Source organism: Rhinatrema bivittatum, chromosome 8 (genome assembly GCF_901001135.1).
Source record: "Rhinatrema bivittatum chromosome 8, aRhiBiv1.1, whole genome shotgun sequence".
Taxonomy (NCBI): domain Eukaryota; kingdom Metazoa; phylum Chordata; class Amphibia; order Gymnophiona; family Rhinatrematidae; genus Rhinatrema; species Rhinatrema bivittatum.
Window position 1 is genome coordinate 53224592 of NC_042622.1, and position 20422 is coordinate 53245013.

At 43.1% G+C, this 20422-nt stretch overlaps 1 protein-coding gene across 6 annotated transcripts in view; it reads right to left on the bottom strand.

Moving 5' to 3' along the window:
- The window catches only part of PTPRT (protein tyrosine phosphatase receptor type T), a 1509925-nt gene that overhangs the window by 842921 nt on the left and 646582 nt on the right, over positions 1–20422 (bottom strand). The gene's annotated exons all lie outside the window — the stretch shown is intronic.

Consider the following 20422-nt stretch of genomic DNA (forward strand, 5'->3'; position numbering starts at 1 on the left):
CGAACGGAGGCCATCCCACTCAAAGCGAAGATGCAGCAGGCCCTGGTGACAGTGAGTGAGTGTGTGTGTGTGTGTGTGTGTAAGACTGTGAGCCTGGGGGGTGAGAGAGAGTGTTTGTGTGAGGGTGCATGAGTGTGGGTGCCAGAGAGGGGGGAGCCTATGTGAAGAGATTATGAAGGAGGGTGTATATGTGTGAGAGATTGGGAGATGAATTGGTGAAAAAGGAATTGTGTGTATGTGAGGGTGCTTGTTTGTGAGAGAGGGAGCCTGTGTGAGGGTGTGTGTATATGTGTAATAAAGAAAGCCTATGTGAAGGGATATGTGTGTGTGTGAGAGATCCTATTTGTAGAGGGGTGATGAGAGAGGGAGCCAATGTGCAGGGGGTGTGTGTGAGAGACATAGGTAGCCTGTGTGAGGGTGTATGCGTGAGAGAGAAAGGGAGCCTGTGTGGGTGTGTGTGCAAGAGAGAGAGGGAACCTGTATGAGGGTGTATGTGTGCATGTGTGAGAGAGAGAGAGGGAGCCTGTATGAGGGGGTGTGTATGTGCTCTAGAGAGAGAGAGCCTATATGAGGGGCATTACTGAGAGAGGGGTCAAACTCTGGGAGTGGAGATAGAGTGGAAGGGATTGAGCCTAAAGAGGGAGGGAGAGATAGTGGCAGGTGGAAGAATTGGAGCCTGAGAGGGCAAATTGAAAGGAGACTGGCCGGAGTAGGGAGAGAGGGTGGAAGGGACACTCTTACAGTGGAAAAACAAGAACTAGACTGATGCATTGGAAAAAAATTTATTCAATTATTATGAAACATGTTGAATAAAATTCTTTCCAAGACATCGGTCTCGTTCTTGTTTTTCCATTCCCGTGGCTTTCCTGGATCGGTTACACTCTTAGGGAAATTCTGCTCAAAATATTTAAAACTCAGCATCTTTAAGTAATAGCTATTTTCTGTATTACATTTTACATTAATTACTTAAAGACTGTCGTGTATATTGTGCTATTTTGACCAATATAAAGTATGCAGAATTTTAAGTTTTTGTGCGCAGAATTTTAAATTGTTGTATGCAGAATTCCCCCAGGATAAATATAATCACGTCTTATTATTTTGAGCCTGAAATTAGTACCTAGGGCAACAGGAGGTGATCTGGGTTGCTCAAGATCACATGAAGTTAGTGGGAGAAGTGAGACTTGAACTCTAGCTTCTCTGGTTCTCAGCCCATTGCACTAGGCTGGTGGTATTCATTTCCAGTCTTCAAGGGTCGGAAACGGGGTGGGTTTTCGGGCTACCCCTAATGAATATGCATGAGCTAAATTTGCATGCACACTGTCCCAAATGGATGGAAGTCTATTTCATGCATATTTATTGGGGGTATGCCGATAACCCATCTGTGGCTCTCAAGGACTAGGAATGAATGCCATTGCACTAGGCTATTTTTCCTTGACAAGGTATAAGGTCATGCGCATTATTGGTACAGTGCAGTTGGAATCTTTGTCGGCCATACACTTCATGATTTGTTTGTCCTTAAAAAAGGTATCACCCAGCATCAAAGACTGCAATTTGCAAGCCAAAGCATTTTGAGGTTTGTATTACAATTGATTTTGCCAAATCTCAGAACATGCTTAGGCTTTTAAAAAGAGGGGGCTGCATGTAGACTAAAATCTCTCACATCTAGGGGATCAAAGCTTTATCACCCTGCACGGATTTGTAGGGCTGTTTTGGATTTTGTCCAAGCAGAACATGTGGCTTGTTCTCCAAGGTTCCTGCAGTCCATAAACACACATCTCTTTGCAGCATTCTGCTACCTGCTTCCGGCGTGTTTCTAAGACGGCAGAAAACAAAGGTTTATACAGAGTAAAGAGGAATAAAGTTAAGTCCCTTCCCAAGAATGTTACTAAGTAAACACAAGATTTTTCATAGAATTGAAGCAGCCTGGCTCTCTCAATTTACCAAAAGTATCTTTTCCTGACATTAGTAGTGATGACTGCCAGGCTTGCGTATGCAGCTGCTGAAGAGGGAAAAAAACAGGAATGTAAAAAGTCGGCTTCCACTATGATCTTATGGGGAAGAGAAACAAAGAAAATGAGAAAAAAAAGAGCAATCTTTTTCATTTTAATCTGAATTTGGAACCCCCAGAGAAACAGACAATTTGTAAGTTGTACTTCATCGTGTAGTTCAATATTTGCTGCAGGCTAACAAACAGGATAACAGAGTACGTATTAAAATCTGGTAACAGAATCCAAAGGAAGACAACCAAAAGTCTTTAAGACATTTCCCTCACTCTCTTCCTCTCATTCAAGGGCGTCCTTACTTCTGGACACATAGGACCGGGGCCCCCTCATCTCTGATTGTCCATCCAGGAGTTTGAGTCCTGTTTCTGCCCCTGCCATTTTCCCCCCCTCACCTCTCTCCATCTGTGTCTGGGTCCAGTGTTGTAAAACTGAAGCTTCCTCCTGCAGGGCTGGCTCCTCCTGTCACTACCTGTGCAGCTGCTCTCTTTATGGAGCACATTATGGTTCAAACAGCACCACTGAATGAACCACAGGCTCCCTAAAAGGAAGTGAGGAGCCAGCACTGCAGGAGGAAGCTCAAGATTTATGGGACACTGACATGGCAAGTGAGGGGGAGAAAGGCAGGGTAGTGTGAAACTCCTACCTCCTAGAAGGGACAGCAGGGGATGGGATATGGGGGAAAGATGGAGGGGAATGGGTATAGGTAGGCAGGGAGGGAGGAAGGAAGAAAGAGCAGATTAGTGGTTAGGGGAAAAATATAATGGGGCCTCCCAGCCTGGGCTCAGAGACTGGGGAGTTGCAGATTAAGGTGTGTGTGTGTGTGGGGGGGGGGGGGGGGGGACGACAACTCAGATATGGAAGGAGAGGAGACTTGGGGATTGGGGAGAATAAAGAGACCATAAAGCATAACTAGAAACATGCAGACAAAAACTGAACCAGAAACCACAACAAGCCAGAGAGACTGTATGCAGTGCAACAAAGGAAAAAGAGAAACTTCACCAGTCCTCAAAACAAATCAAGAAATATATAAAATCAATAGTAGAAAAACCATACTAACAAAAAGAACAGATTTCAAAATAGCTGATAAATGGAATATCTAATAATTAAAAACTCATAAAAAATTTCTAGATACTAATAAAATATTTCAAAATAGCAGACACAAAGACCCAGTAATGAAAAATGGAGCGCACTGTTAGCCGGCATTTGGACGCACGTTTACGACGCGCTAGCTTTACCCCTTATTCAGTAAGGGGTAATAGTACATCCAAAATGCGTGTCCAACCCCCTGAACCTTAGCGCTCGCAACATGCAAATGCATGTTGATGGCCATATTAATTATTTATTTATTTATTTATTTATTTATTTGTTGAGTTTTATATACCATCATTCGGTAAAGCCATCATAACGGTTTACAAAATTTAAATTGTAACTCTTTTAACAATTGTGCAAAAGTATAACAATGTGCATATTAAACAGAGGTTAAACATTTCAAGTACAGAAAGTATCATTAATTGGGAGGAGGCATGTATGTTCTGGTTGGAGATAAGTTATTTTGAGGTTTTTGGATGAAAGCTCGATTGGGAGTTAGGATGTTCAGAAGTATGAAGGTCAGTGTAGAATTTGCAGAACAGCAATGATTTTAGGTATTCTACAATGTTTTTAGGTATTATACAATGTTATTAGGTATTCCCGTGCGATTCAGTAAGTAAAATGTGCAGCCAAGCCGCACATTTTACTTTCAGAAATTAGCGCCTACCCAAAGGTAGGTGCTAATTTCTCTGGGCACCAGGAAAGTGCACAGAAAAGCAGTAAAAACTGCTTTTCTGTGCACCTCCGACTTAATATCATGGCGATATTAAGTCGGAGGTCCTGAAAGTTTAAAAAAGTTAAAAAAAAAATTGAAATTGGCTCGCAGCTTGACAACTGGACGCTCAATTTTGCCGGTGTCCGGTTTCCTAACCTGTGGCTGTCAGTGGGCTCGAGAACCGACTCCGGCAAAACTGAGCTTTGGCTGTCAAACCCGCTGACAGCCGCCGCTCCTGTCCGGGCCTAATTTAAATACATTTATTTACTGAATAACACGCACAGGAGAGTGGCCTGTGCGGCACTGGGAGAGCGGGCACTCGCCTGCTCTCCCGCGTTTTTTACTGTATCGGCCCATTATATAGGCTCTGAATCACATATTTACACACATACTGTCTGCCTTTTCACACTTACACACACACACACAAGCTTTCAATCACACACTTACATACATGCTGTCTCTCACACACATAGACTCTCATTCACACACACACATGCTCTCTCTTTTTCTCACTTACACAGAGGCTCTCAATCACATACTCTCATGCTCTCTCATCTACACTGGTTCTCAATCACATAGACACACATGCTCTCTTTTTTACTTATACACACAGGCTCTTAATCATCATACACATGATCTCTCTCATACATACAGGTTTTCAATCATATACTTACATTCATGTTATCTCTCTTACACACAAAGGATCTCAATCACTAGGGATGTGCATTCATTTTCAATGAATGAGCAATCCGCAACGCATAGGTCCCTATTCGTTGCATTTGTGGGTTCCTGAAATGTATGGCGAACCCCCACGTATGCAACATATCATTAACAAATAAAACCCCCACCCACCTGACCCCCCCAAGACTTGCCAAAAGTCCTTGGTGGTCCAGTGGGGGTCCTGGAGCGATCTCCTGCACTTGGACCGTCGGCTGCCGGTATTCAAAATGGCACCGATAGCCTTTGCCCTTACTATGTCACAGGGGTACCAGTGCCATTGGTCGGCCCCTGTCACATGGTAGGAGTACAAGATGGCGCTGGCCGTCCATTGCTCCTACCATGTGACAGGGGCTGACCAAACAGGTCACACAGTGGACCCGCCAGCACATTGAGTTCCCTCAGTATTCTGGGGTGAACCTCATCAGGCCCATGGCTTTGTCCACTTTCAGTTTTCTTAGTTCTTCCCATACATTATCTTCCATAAATGGAGTTTCATCTACTCCATCCCCTTCTACAGTCTTGATAACAAGTGATGGTCCTTTTCCAGGGTCTTCCTTAGTGAACACTCAACTGAAGTATTTGTTTAATATTTCTGCTAATTCTTCATCTCTCTCCACCCATTGATCCTTATCCCCTTTCAATTTCACTATACCTCCTTGGACCTTTCTCCTTTTTCTGATATATCTGAAAAATGTTTTGTCAGATCATACAAAATTATTCAGAGTAGTTAAATCACAAGCGAATTGTGATAAATTACAGGAGGACCTTGTGAGACTGGAAGATTGGGCATCCAAATGGCAGATGAAATTTAATGTGGACAAGTGCAAGGAGATGTATATAGGGAAAAATAACCTATGCTGTAGTTACACGATGTTAGGAGCTATCAACCAGGAAAAAGATCTAGGCATCATAGTGGATAATCATTGAAATCATTGGCTCAGTGTGCTGCGGCAGTCAAAAAAGCAAATAGAATGTTAGGAAAGGAATGGTGAATAAAACAGAAAATGTAATAATGCCACTGTATTGCTCCAAGGTGAGACTACACCTTGAGTACTGTGTACAATTCTGGTCGCCGCATCTCAAAAAAAGATATAGTTGAACTGGAGAAGATACAAAGAAGGGTGACCAAAATGATAAAGTGAATGGAATAGCTCCCCTGTGAGGAAAGGCTAAAGAGGTTAGGACTGTTCAGCTTAGAGAAGAGATGGCTGAAGGGGGATATGATAAAGGTGTTTAAAATCATGAGAAGTCTAGAATGAGTAAATGTGAATTGGTTATTTACTCTTTTGGATAATAAGACTAGGAGGCACTCCAAGAAGTAAGCAAGTAGCAAATTTAAAACTAATTGGAGAAAATTCTTTTTCACTCAAAGCACAATTAAGCTCTGGAATTTGTTGCCAGAGAATATGGTTAGCGCAGTTAGTGTAGTTGGGCTTAAAAAAAGTTTGGATAAGTTCTTGGAGAAGTCCATTAACTGCTATTAATCAAGTTGACTTAGGGAATAGCCACTGCTAATTGCATCAGTAGCATGGGATCTACTTAGTGTTTGGGTACTTGCCAGGTACTTGTAGCCTGGATTGGCCACTGTTGTAAACAGGATGCTGAGCTTAATGGATCCTTGGTCAGACCCAGTATGGCAATTTCTTATGTTCTTATGGAGAATGCTTTCCACATTTGTCTGGATGTGTGACAGATGCTGACTCAGCATTAACCACCACCACCATCATTTGTCAGGAGAAGCAGATCATCATGGAGCTTTGTCACTTATACTTTCTCCAATCTTTCCCTAGCCATTGCTATATCAAAATCTTCCTGATCCTCAGTCCCAGGTTCTGATGCCTCACTCTCAGATTGCATTTTTAAGAATTTTATGTGCAATAAAAATAACTATAAAAAAGTGAACATTTAAATTAAAGAATTATGCTCTTTTGGCACTGCTACTAAAATTAAAAGCGGTCAGTGGTCAGTTAATAATAACATTGCTCTAGTTGTGGTAACCTAGATGGTACCAACAAATGTTTGAGTATGAAACTACCATTGTCCAATTTATAAAAGTTTTTAAGAATAAAAAAACAAATGTTTTAAAGCAATACTGGTCGATTTTCAAAGGCTTGCGTGCACCAAAATTGGGAGATACACGCGTGACTTGCACCCACGCAGTGCAGATTTTAAAAGGCTCGTGGTCACGTGTGTATCTCCCAGTATGCACATAAAAATTTTTCAGACAAAGTGGTGGGGCATGGGCATGGTCTAGGAGGGGCATGGGTGGGCTGGGACTGCACTATGAAGTCATCGCATAAATAGTTAAACACACATGCACATGCCGGCGTCCCCTACCACATAACTTTACTTCTGCCATGGCTGGCATGTAAGTCATATAACAAAGAACGAGGCTAGTCAGAAGGTTTTAAAGGATTAGGGCTAACAGGGTAAAAGGGTAAAAGGGAGGCAAGTTAGCTAGGTGGTTTAGGAAGTCCTCTTCTTTACTGGGGCGACCGGGAGCAAACTGGCAAACATGCCTATTGCATCACTGTGTGTATCTACTAAAATTCCCCCCAATTACACGCGCAAGACACGGAGGACCTTGCAAGACTGGCAGATTGGACATCCAAATGGCAGATGAAATTTAATGTGGACAACTGCAAGGTGTTGCATATAAGGAAAAATAACCCTTGCTGTAGTTACACGATGTTAGGTTCCATATTAGGAGCTACCACCCAGGAAAAAGATCTAGGCATCATAGTGGATAATACTTTGAAATTGTCGACTCAGTGTGCTGTAGCAGTCAAAAAAGCAAACAGAATGTTAGGAATTATTAGGAAGGGAATGGTTAATAAAACAGAAAATGTCATAATGCCTCTATATCGCTCCATGGTGAGACAGCACCTTGAATACTGTGTACAATTCTGTCGCCGCATCTCAAAAAAGCTGGGCTTGATGGACCCTTGGTCTGACCCAGCATGGCAATTTCTTATGTTCTTAACACAGCATTTGTGTGCACATGTGCGCATCAATATAAAATTGTGTGCACATGTACGTGCGGATAGCCGATTTTATAACACGTGCAGATATACACATATATACACATGTATGTTATAAAGTCAGTGCATCCATGTGCACACACCAACAAATACACACACATGTGCACACGCGTGTGGGTCTTAAATTTTACTTCTTAGAGCATTGGAATTTTTTTGTGCAAGAAGTGATTTTTTGAGATTTTATGGTATATAATTGTCACGTTTTGAGTGGAGGTTTGGGTCTTTGAAAAATAGTGATAACATACAGTATTTTAAATACCATGCTTTATTTTCTTGCCACTAATGCAGTTATGGTAATGAGATGCATTGTATGAAAATGCATGCAAAGCAGCTCATTACTAGGTAATTTCATATAATTAAAATAACAGGGCTTGCCTGAAAATTCACAAGCTGCGTTATTTTCAGGAAAGTTAGCTACCACTCTGGAGTGGTAGCTAACTTTCCTGGGAGCACTGGAACACTGACACAGGTTCCTATGCTCCCAGGCCTGTCATTAGAGGGTCTGATTGGCCCAAATTTGTAACTACCCTATGGAGTTTCAGACCCCCTTTCCCACACACCCCCACCATTCCTTGAGATGGCCCCAATGATCTGAAGAAAAAAAAAAAAAGCTAGCAATGCAGGCCTTTCTCCTCCCTTCCCATCCAAACCTTGCCTATTTTTTTAAATGTCTCTCCCCAAGCCTCCAACTGCCTCACCCTAGCTGCTCCCCCCTGAGCCCCCACTGACATAGCATAAAATCCTTGGTGCTCCACTGGGGCCCAAAGCACTTTCATACTTTTGCCCGAACCGCCTGAAATAGCTCCCTGTCCCCACCTTGTTAGTGTGGCAAAACTCCTGGGGGTCTGGAGAGACACACCCCCCCCCTTTTCCCACCCCCAGGGGCTATCATCTTGTAGATCAAAACGCAGATTTTATGCCAGATTGAGGGAGGGCGTTTTTTAGATATCCAATTAAATGTGGATAAAATGCTTTCCACCCCTATAAATCACTTCGATAAATGCCTTCTCCACGTCCAAAGGCATTCATTACACTAAACATTACATTTTCAAAATGTGTGCATGTTTCAGTGTTTGTGTGGGAGAGAAACAGGTTAATTCCATGCATGCATGCACATTTATGTGACAGAGGCAAGAACTGGGGATGGGTTGTGCAAGAGGGAGGCTGCTTGTGTGTCGGCATGTGTCTGCATGAAATCGAGGCTGCTGCTCTCCCTTCCTCCGCCTCCTCCTCACTTCAGTCTTCCCATTGCCTGCAAGCTTTTAAAAACATTTTCTCCAATTTATTCCCCCCCACTTGCTCCCCCAGTGGAAGGGAGGGGGGGGGAAGGCGCAGAAGTAGGAGACACATAGGAGCGATGGCCTGCCCCCTCCCTCGCTGCAAGCCGCAAAATGGAGAGGACAGCACCGATTTCTGTCAGTGTCTTCAACTTATGTGTTATTTTCCTAGCAAAGGAAAATTATGCACGTAAGTTTGAAAAGGACACAGACAGAAATCGGCATCGACATAATGCATTCACCATTTACTGTAAAGAATGCCTAAGGATGGCAATCGAGGTCACATTGATATGCTAAGAATCGCCAGGAGGTTGAAATACCACAAGAATATAATTTTCAGGTATTTACAAGTCTGCATCATATCCCCCCCTGTGTCTCCTCTCCTCTAGGGTATACATATTTATGAGATGAGACTGAAGGATCTAAATATGCATACCCTGGAGGAGAGGAGAGACAGAGGGAATATGTTACAGACTTTTAAATACCTGAAAAATATTAATAATACACAAGAATCAAAACTTTCCAGTGAAAAAGCACCTGGAGGACTAGGGTTTGTGATACGAAACTCCAAGGGGTTAGACTCAGGAGCAACACCAGGGAATTGTTTTTCACAGAAAGGGTGGTGGATGCCTGGAAGATGTGGCGAGGACAAGAGCAGTAGTGAAATTCAAAAGGGCATGGGATAAACATAGATGATCCACCGTGGCTAGAGGTAGGAAATTAAGAAGCAAGACAACAGGTGGCAATTTTTGTGTAACATTTTCTGCACAGAGCAGCAATTACAACCCTAAAAAGAAGACATGGGGGGTAACCTGCACAGAGTGGCAGTTCCAACCCTAAGCACCTTGCTGGGCAGACTGGATAAAGACCTTTTTGGTCTTTATCTGCTATGTAGGTTATTTCCTTAGGGGACACGTATAAATGTAACTACTATTGTAGCAATTTTCAAAAGCCTTTTAATTGCATAAAGTGCACTTACGTGCGTAAATCCTATAGACAATTCAATGATATATTGTAGCAATTTTCAAAAGCCTGCTTATTCAAGTAAAGAGCATTTACTTGAGTAAAACCCAGTTTTACTTGTGCAAATGCTTTTTAAAATCAGGCCTTTACTGTTTCAGTGAAAATTTGAACTAGAAATGATCCAATCAATACTTATGATTCAAAGTAAATGTCAGCAGAAAAAGACCCAAGAGGTCTATCCAGTCTACCCAGCAAGTTTTTTTTAAGGGTAGTAATTGCCACTAGGGATGTGAATCGAGTGCCCGATCGTTCCCGCTTTTGGGTTCGTCTGGGCGTGGGAAAATCTTGTTTTCCCGCGGATCGACATTTTTTTCCGTGAAAAATCGTTTTTTGGCTTAGTGCGCGCTAACGGGAGTTAGCGCGCACTAACAAAAAATAGCAAAAAGTAACAAAAAAATAACAAAAATAAACATTTTTTTGTTAGTGCGCGCTAACCTGAAAAATGATATTCACAAAAATTCAGGGGAAAAGTGTTTGTTTCTAGTTTTTAACCGATATATAACAAATTAAGAAATATTGTACGATATTTAAATTTGTTATAAAAACGATTCACATCCCTAATTGCCACTCCATGCAGGTTACCACCATGCCCTCTGTTACTGATAATAACTAACTGCCACTCCATGCAGGTTAAACCCAGTTAATATAGGGTGATCCCTTTTCTTCATTGTCTTCCTTTAGCCTTAAGGGATCCTCTGTGTTTATCCCATGCCCTTTTGAATTCCATTACTGCTCTTGTCTTCACCACCTCTTCCAGAAGGGCATTCCATGCATTCATCACCCTTTCTGTGAAGTTATATTTCCTGATGTTGGTCCTGAGTCTAACCCTTTTGGAGGTTCTACAGCTTTTTTTTCCATTGGAAAAGATTTGATTCCTGTGAATCATTCTTTTTAGGTATTTAAATGTCTGATTCATATTTCCCGTGCACCTCCTCTCCTCCAGAGTATACATATTCAGGTTCTTCAGTTTTGACTCATATGGCTTTCAAAGCAGACCCCACACCATTTTTGGTTGCATTTCTCTGCACTGCTTCCATCCTGATTCTATCCTTTTTGAGATGAGGTCTCTAGAACTGAACACAGTATTCCTATACAGGACCTGTACAAGGGCATTATCGCTTCCTTTTTCCTGCTGGTTATGCCTCTCTCTATGCAGCCCAGCATTCCTCTGGCCTTAATCACCGACTTGTCACATTACTTCTGTTGCAGGAGTAGACCCCCTGGATCAAGGTAGAGTTGGCATAACCCATAGGAAGGAGCCCTGTAGGTCCCCACTGTCAGCAGGCAGAGCTAGGTGGAGCAGAGGCCCAACAGGAGCTTTACCAGTACCAGCCCTCATTCTCCTTAGGTTGAGTCTTCGGGTGCTGGGGTCAGCTGGACTTAACTGTGGGCCTCTGTGGAGAAGTAGATCTGTTGTATATGGTGATACACCAGCATGCAGAAAATCGCAGTTAGTATGAGCCATGGTTGGGGCAGGCAGCAGAGACTGGTGCAAGCTGTGGTCAGAGGCAGGTGGAGCTTGTTCAGTGTCATGGTTCGGGCAGAGGTCTGGGCAGGCACAATTCAAACAAGTCGGTGAGCAGGCAATGGTCAAAGGCAGGCAGAGGTCTAGCAACATCTAGATACAATCCTAAGTCAAACTCAGGAGTTTAATCTGAAGTCAAAGCCAGGAGTCCAATCTGAAGGGGTGAAGAGAGGAGGAACAGCAGAACAGACGAGTCACTGAAGACAGACGAGGGGTGTCAGACCATGAAGACAAGAACTCAGCAGAAGACCAGACTTGTGAGGAAACCAGGAACAGGAACTCAACTAGACACACAATGGAACAGGAACCAGGAGGCAAGGATCAGGAACCAGGAATGCAGAGGCAAACCACTACTCCAATGGAGTCGACCTCTTGATGAGGTGAGGGGCAACTGCAGGAGTGGCCTTATATACCCCTCAAGTAGTGATGTCATCAGGCAGCGCTGGCCTTGGTTTCCCACCACTGGCCCTTTAAGAAGTCCAGGACTGATGCAGCGTCGGAGGCTGGCTGAGCGTGGTGGCCTACCGCACCAATGGTGGAGATCAGCAGCGGAACTTCCAGGAGTGGAAGAGGAGGACAGCTTGCAGCAGGCTACTGCATGTGTATCAAGGAGTCTCCCTTGGCATCTGCTGGGACCCAGCTTGGGTCCTGGGCTGGAGGTAAGAGTGGCAGGTCACAGATCCGTGAAACACTGAATGAAATAGCTTTGCTGCCTTCAAACTGTCAGATACTCACCCCAAAGTCTCTTTCCCCGTCCATGCACATCAGTCTTTCACTTCACTTCACATACAGCTCCTTTGGATTTCTACACCCCAAATGCATGACTCTGCCTTGAATCTCAGCTACCAAATCTTCAACCACTCCTTAAATTTTCTTAGATCGCTTCTCATTCTCTCTACTCCTTCAAGTGTGCCAAATCTGTTGCAGATCTTTTCATCCTAAAAAAAGACAAACCTTTTCTTCTAGCCCTTCCACAATGTCACGCACAAAGATATTGAACACAAATGGGCCCAGAACTGATCCTTGAGGCACTCCACTTATGACTCTTCTCTGCTCAAAGTAGGTTCCAAGTACCACTACTGGCTGTCATCTGTATCTTCAATACTCCAACTTTTCTGGTTATTAACATAAAAAAATAATGATTACAGAAGCCACATTTTGTTTGAAATTGTGTTAACCTCTGATAATAGGAGCAGTAAATTAATAACAATCGTAACACAAATAATGTGAATATTTAATGCCATAAGACCTGATTAAAAAGCAAAGAATGCAATGTATTTCATAAATTATTTGCAAGCCATTTTTCTAGATGTAAACAATATACACACAACCAATGCATAATTTGTGGACAAAAAGGAAATGGAACTGTGGAGTGGTGATGAGAGAGGGAGGAAATAGGGCCAGGACCCCGTGTGAACTGTGTGAGGGACCGGGGCTGGGTATGAACTCTCTATTTCCTCCAAACATCCACTCTCGCTCTCACATATATACACAAACACATTTGTACACTCTTCTTCCTTGTTATCTCATGATCCTCCATTCCCAGAGCCCACCAGTGCTCAATCCCTTGCCATCTTTTGCCCACCAGTACTCTCCCCCCTCCCCTTTTCCCTGCCGGTGGGGGTGGGGGGGGGGGGTTGGGGGACTGGAGCACAGCACCCCTGCTGCTTTACTTCTTAAGTCTGAAAAGAAGTGGTCCAGCTATGTTTCAGGCATTCCACCACAAATTAAGCCCTGCACACAATTCAGTCCAGTATTATTTATGCACAAAGTGCTAAGAAACAAATTAGTAAATATTATACTGTAGATACTGGCTATGATTTGCTCTACCGTAACATATATGTGGGATTATAATGGCAATACTAGGGGCTGAGAGTGTGGACTAAATGACTTGAATATAAGGAGGGCAATTTTCAAAGCCACTTCCAAAAAGATTTGAGCCAAGTAAACTGGAGTTGGTCACAAAATTCAGATTTCATTTCATGTTAGGTCCAGAGCGGACTTAGAAAACCAGGAAAAAAAATATGAATCAGGCAGTACTCAAAGATTATTATCTGAGCAGGGTCACTTCTTTTCCAACCTTTCTTAGTTACTCTTGAAAAATTACAACGCCTAGGATTTTCGCTGTGCTTCACCAATGAACTCTACCTTTGAGCTTGGGACACTATAGATCTGCGCAGTAGGAAATATGGAATCAATCTTTGTTTTTTTAAAAATCTGTTTTCCTCTCTCTCTCTCTCTCTCTCTCTCTTTGCACCACAAAGAGTATTGTTAGAGACTCATTTGCTCAAGACTGGGTTATTTCCCCAGGCATGAGGTAGGCTGCTTACCCAGACAAATGCAGAGAAATGATGCATTTGACCAATAACTCAAAGAAAGCCTAACTAGAAGACCAAACATACACATGAAAATGGATATGGCATACAATGCTTTAATATTTCATGGCTTACAGTGGACTCTTCTTTGAAAGTTCCCCGCAAGTCATATTTTAATATCTGAAAGAATTTCCTTTCAACACGTTTCAGGCCTAGAGGACCTTTGCTCCAATGGCTCTGATGACATTTAATTGCGTCAAATTCTTCTTGAGCATTTATTTGGGGGTTGTCACTTCATCCAATTAAGCTAAGGTTTTGGTAGGACGCACATTTACCTGCTATGTGAGAAAATCGACACCAAAGAAGAAAGCTGAATAGATGGATGGACAAAGTCTCTTTTATTCCCAGGATTCCATTAATGGCTGAAAAGAAACTAAATTATAACTGCAAATTACTCTTTTCCCCTATTGTTCTTTTCATTGCTGTCCTTTTCTTTTCATGTTTTATGGAAAAGTCTATCTCAAATTAATTGTCAATGCACAAGCTGTCACCACTCATACTGAGATGGTAATTTTCATATAACTTCTAAAGATATACATTTTTTTTTATTTTTCAAAACAATCATCATAATGAGCGGACGATTGTGACTAGAATGGGATGTCCGGGATTCTTACCTCTATTTTTAAAGCTGCAATCCAATGGGCTTGCAGATCAATTGGAACCAACCCCTAGCAGAGCAGTGGCACTGAGTCTTCATTCACAGCTATATGGGTGGGGGTTTAACCCGTTTTTTTTTTAAACATCCCGTTCCATCTAGCCTAACCATTATAGCGGCAATACTTTGGTCACGGGCCACGAATCCCTCTAGAAACTGGTATGAGGGTAATTGTCAAACAGCCTACATATCAGTAAAGTCTAGCAAGTTAATTATCGAAGCACTTATGTGTACAAAATTAGCCCATACTGTACAGGCCTGATTTTACAAGGACTGTGCGTGTAAAAAAACGAGGGTTATGTGCGTGGCCGGACCCGGCATGGGCTGCGTGCATTTTACAAAGGGCCCGGTCACGTGCGTAACTACAGTTAACGCAGATGTATCGGGCCAAGTGAACGTGGCTGTCCGTAGGGGCGTGGTCTGGGTGGGGAGGGCAGGGAGGGGTCGGGTCGGGACAGCGCCATTAGATGCTGTCCTGGGGAAGCGTGCGCCAGCAGCCGGCTGGCACACAGAGTTTACTTCTGCTCCCAAGGAGCAGTAAATATAGAAATAAAAAAATTTGGGGTACCTAGGTAGGGGTTAGGGGTTAGAGTGGAGAGAGGAAAAGGGAGTAAGATTAGGTAGGGGGGGTAGGGAAAAAAAGCCTGATACATCACGCATGTAATTGGAAACCTCCCCCTGCCTGCGCAAGTTGCAGGTCGCCTGCACATGCATGCACAAATGTTAAAATCCAGCGCGCATATGCGCGCGGATATCATATAGTAGAACATGCGCGCGGCATGTTAATTGGAGCAGACTGGGAGGGAACTGGGAGAGGCACGATCTCGTCGCCACACCTAAATTGCATTTTTGAACCTCCCCTTGCGTGCGTCGTCCTGGATTTTATAACAAGTGCACGCCAGCAAGCACTTGTTATAAAATCGCATGCGCTGGGTAGCGCTAGCACACGGACACGTGCACGTATGTTTTAAAAATCTACCCCTATACGTGCAAATAAGGGGCGATCTCTCGGCGTTCCAGGGAGGGGCCAGACTTTATGCGTGAAAGTTGCTGTTTAAGAAGAGACTTGCTCTAGTACATTTGGAAACTTATTTGCACAATTGTACACCAACAAACTAGCAAGTGAAAGATATCTGACTCATCTGTTAGCTGTTATTGGTTTTGTGGGAGGTCTGAGTGAAATGGGTAGAGGTCAAGATGAAGAACTAGAAGGATCTCGACTTCACGCATAAAATATGTTTATAAAATAGGTAGGAAAAGTACGTGCTTTCAATGCATTGCAAGTATTCGCATTTAGCCAGACATACGTGAATCTTATAATCTTAATATGCACAGGTTAGAAAATACTGTAGTGTTTCTCTGTGCAGCCATATCTATACATATATGGGGCCATGCAAAGCTGTTTGAAAATTATCCTCTTTGTGTATATTGTAGTTTTCAAAATAAACAATTTGCTGGCCAATGGGTCCAAGCTGAGGGGAGGGTATGTTAGGCAGTAGGAATGTGAATCGTTTATCTGACGATTGAAAATATCATCCGATACCCCCCGATATCTGACGATATTTTCAATATCGTCAGATATCGGGGGGTCCCCGATAGCGATAGGAAACCCCACAATTAATTTAGTGGGTTTTCTTATCATTATGGGGGAGGGGGCAGGAAGAAAGGACACAACCTAAAAACACAACCTGACCCTTTAAAATGAGTTTGTTAGTATCCCCCCACTCTCCGGACCCCCCCCAAAATTTTTTTTTAAATACCTGGTGGTCCAGAGGGGGTCCCGGGAGCATTCTCCCGCGCTTGGGCTGTCAGCTGCCACTAATCAAAATGGCGCCGATGGCCCTTTGCTCTTACCATGTGACAGGGGCTATCGGTGTCATTGGTCAGCCCCTGTCACATGGTAGGTGCACTGGATGGCCCGCGCCATTTTTAAAGATGGCGCCGGCCGTCCATTGCTCCTACCATGTGACAGGATATCCTGTCACATGCTAAGGGCAAAGGGCCATCGGCGCCATTTTGTTTACTGGCAGCCGATGGCCCGAGCACAGGAGAATGCTCCCGGGACCCCTGCTGGACCACCAGGTATTTAAAATTTATGGAGGGGTCCGGAGGGTGGGGGGATACTAACAAACTCATTTTAAAGAGTCAGCTGTATTTTTTGGTTATCAGCTCGGGCGCAGCCGATAAAAAAAACCTGATCAGACTGCAAGATAAAAATTTAACGATGTGAATCGGAACCGGAATCCGAACCGATACTGGTTCCGATTCACATCTCTATTAGGCAGTGACCCTAGTGTTCCCCTATTTAACTCTGCAGGACCAAGATAGATCTTAAATCCACTGAGGAGAGTATAATATATGAGCGGGATCCTGTGGGGCAGGTGGGACTCAGAGGGCATAGCTAGAGACAGGGAAATAAGAGCTGGGATCCAGTTGGGGATAACCAGACCAGGACAGGTCTCCGGGAGGACAGCAGCTCCTATAGGCAATACGATCCAAACATTGAGCTGAGACGAAGCATCACACTGTAAATAAAGAGTGTACACTGTCTGAGAAGAAGACAGTCTATGGATGTGCATATGTGAAGTTATAATAAAGAGTTACTTTTTTTAGAAGGCTGGAGTTAGTCTAGGTTTGTCTTTAGGCCTGTGGATATCACCGCTCATTCCCACAACATGTAAATGTAACATTCTATCTATCGTAGCAATTTTTAAAAGCCTTTTACATGCTTAAAGTGTACTTACATATGCAAAATTTATTGACAATTCAATGGCATATATTGTAGTAATTTTCAAAAGCCCGATTATACAGGAAAAATGTATTTACACATTTAAAACCCAGTTTTAAGCATGTAAATCCTTTTAAAAATTACCCCTGTACTTAAAAAAAAAATCAAAACATATACACAAGTGCCAGCTTTGCCCCTACTCTGTGCACATAAAAGTATGAGCGAAACCGAGCTATGCATTGCACACATTTTTTACACACAGTAAGTGAAAAAATGGGGCTTTATGCATGTACTTGGATTTGAAAGGTACCCTTTAGGTGCTTACATTGCTTAATGGCTGTTATTATCTACCATGTACTCTGAATGCCGACTCCTCACCACTCTCAGCTGGCCCAAGGACCAGAAATTGAGCCCAGATCTTTTATAAAGCAGCACACAGCAAAACCACTAAGCTATTGGGCTGGTCCTGTAATGAACAGGCAAAACTCACTTGTCTCTAGTAGAAAACAAAGGGGCAGATTTTAAAAGCCCGGCGTGCGCAAATCCCGGAGATAGGCATGTGCGCACGCGCCTGGCGCATTTTCCAAACAAGGGACAGGCCCAGAAAACAGCAAGGTAGGCAATCAAACAACGCAGTGAGGAAAGAACAAAGAATAGATGCCCAAGGGTCTTTTCCAGAACTTTAATTGGTGGAGACGTATGTAATTAGTTAAAAATGCCCGACTCGCGCCGAGTTTCGCCACCTTCCAGTGGCTGCCTCAGGGGCTTAAATGAAAGCAGACTGAATAAATATATATTAATTCCAAACACACATCCGCAGTTCAAACGTATCTTGAATAAATACTGTAGCGAGTGGAGACAGTGCACGCTGACGCGCAGAAACACGTATGTGGCGCCATTAGAGACTGGAACTGAGAGAGGCTTAAGGGCTACTGTATTTATTCAAGATACGTTTGTACTGCGGATGTGTGTTTGGAATTAATATATATTTAGTCAGTCTGCTTTCATTTAAGCCCCTGAGGCAGCCACTGGAAGGTGGCGAAACTCGGCACGAGTCGGGCATTTTTAACTAATTACATACGTCTCCACCAATTAAAGTTTTGGAAAAGACCCTTGGGCATCTATTATTTGTTGTTTCCTCACGGCATTTTTCAAACAGCCTGGCCATGTGCGTATCTCCCGGTATGTGCGGAAGTGCCGGGCTTTTAAAGAGGGGAAGGCCTGGTGGGGGTCTGGATGGGCTGGGGCAGAGGCTGAGAGACAGCGACATTAGGCAGGTAAGTTTTAAAACAAAAAAAATTAGGGTAGATAAGTGGGATTTAGGGGTTGGAGAGGAGAGGGGAAAAGGGAGGAAGGATAGGTAGGGGGTTTGGGTAGTTCCTACCCAGTCCGCTCCTTTATTGGACTGGGAGGGAACTGGGGAAAGGGCCGATTGCATTGGCGCATCTCTAAAAAAAAATTCCCTTCCTTGCACACGCGAGTCAGAACCCACTCACCCATGTGCGCACCGATATAAAATCAGGTGCGCATGTACGCGAGGGTAGCCAATTTTATAACATGTGCGCGATACGTGCTTGTTATAAAACTGGCACGTCTATGTGTGTGCGCCAGGAACTGCGTGCAGATTCGAAAATTTACCTGTAATTGTATAGTATAATTCTAACATGGATATCCAGTTTTACATCATATTTCAAGTTCTGGTAGTTATAACAGAAAAAGTGATTGGTGGAAGGCTGTTGGCTCCCTTTCATTTGCCCGTTAACATTTTAAAAAGAACCCTAAGCATCTTTGCACCTCTTGCAGTAAACGTTTGTTAAAGACTTGCAAATCTAATTTTTTGGGAGCACAACTGGCGTAGATTTTGGTGAGCGGTTGTCATTGGTAACCCCCCTTGATGCGGATTGAGTTTTAAAAACACAGACCATGTCGAGCTGGACGTTGATTTTTGCTTGGTGCTCAGTTTATTCTTCAGATGAAGATCAGGATGATCATGGCAGCGAGATTCTTGTGTAACAGTTGTCAGTGATGGAAGAGTTCCTGCCTTTTCTGTGAACATTTTGCTTCCACTTTGTCTTAAGACTGTTGCTTGAAAAAAGTCTTTAAAGGTGTCTAAAACCCCATGACTATGATTAAAACGCATGAATGCAGATTTGTTGTTCTGTGACAAGTGTCTGACACTTCCTTGTTTTATGAGTGCACCTTAGAGTTTCCACAAAGCCCTGTTCACCACTGTTTGAATGCATTAGCAGTTGATTTGTGGTGTTTTTTCCTGGCCATTTTTTTTTTTTAATTAGTCATAATTGAAAATCAGATATGGAGCCAAGTGTGCTAAAAGATTTTCCCATGTTGTGTCTAACAGAAAAATACTTACTTCATAGGCTCTTAATAGCAGAGCCATAGCCGGGCAATTTGACACCCATGGCCAAAAGTGCAAAAAGGGACGGACTGACAAATGACATTGCACAATAAGCTCGAAGTTATTAATGGTCCTGAGTCTAAATGAGCGTCTAAGCCCCTGAGGCAGCCGCTTTAAGAGTGGTGAAACTCGGCCTGAGTCGGGCATTAGCTTTTATACGTCTCCACTACAATCAAGAATTGAAAAAGACTTTGGCATCTATCCTTTTACTTTCCCAAAAGTGAAAAAGTGCAACCTTTCCCTCTATACAACACACATTACCACGAGTTGGGAGACTTTGTTAATTTTTTTGTAACTCTGAAATGTGTAACTCTGACATGTGACCTTTATGTCTGTACAGATGTGATCCTTAATGACTACAGAACTGCCAACTTTTACCCAACTGATTAGCCATCTCTACCAGTTTAAGCAGGAGGGGTTGGAAAAGGAGTGTGTGTCTTTAAGCCATGATACTGTCATGCTTTTTCCGCTTCTATTAAATTATAGTATTGCTGATTATATCAAACTAATTAGGTTCTGGATCTTTTTAACAACAAAGCAAACTCCCTCCATTACTAGACACATTGTGCTGTACCACAAAACCTTGTCAAAAATGTACTCAGAACCTTTGCAGTAAATCTGACACACCAAAAGAGCACCAACACCCAGGACTCACACAGCGATAACTTTACCTATAAAGGCAACACTACAAATATAACTTCAGGCCCTAGAACACCAGTACACCTCCAACTGGAAAAAAAGAAGATGCCAGACTACACAGACACTATACACTGCAGACTACCTTGTCTCAATCACACAAGCAGAACACAGACTGACTTTCACTCAATACGGAATAAATTACCACAAATTAGAAAC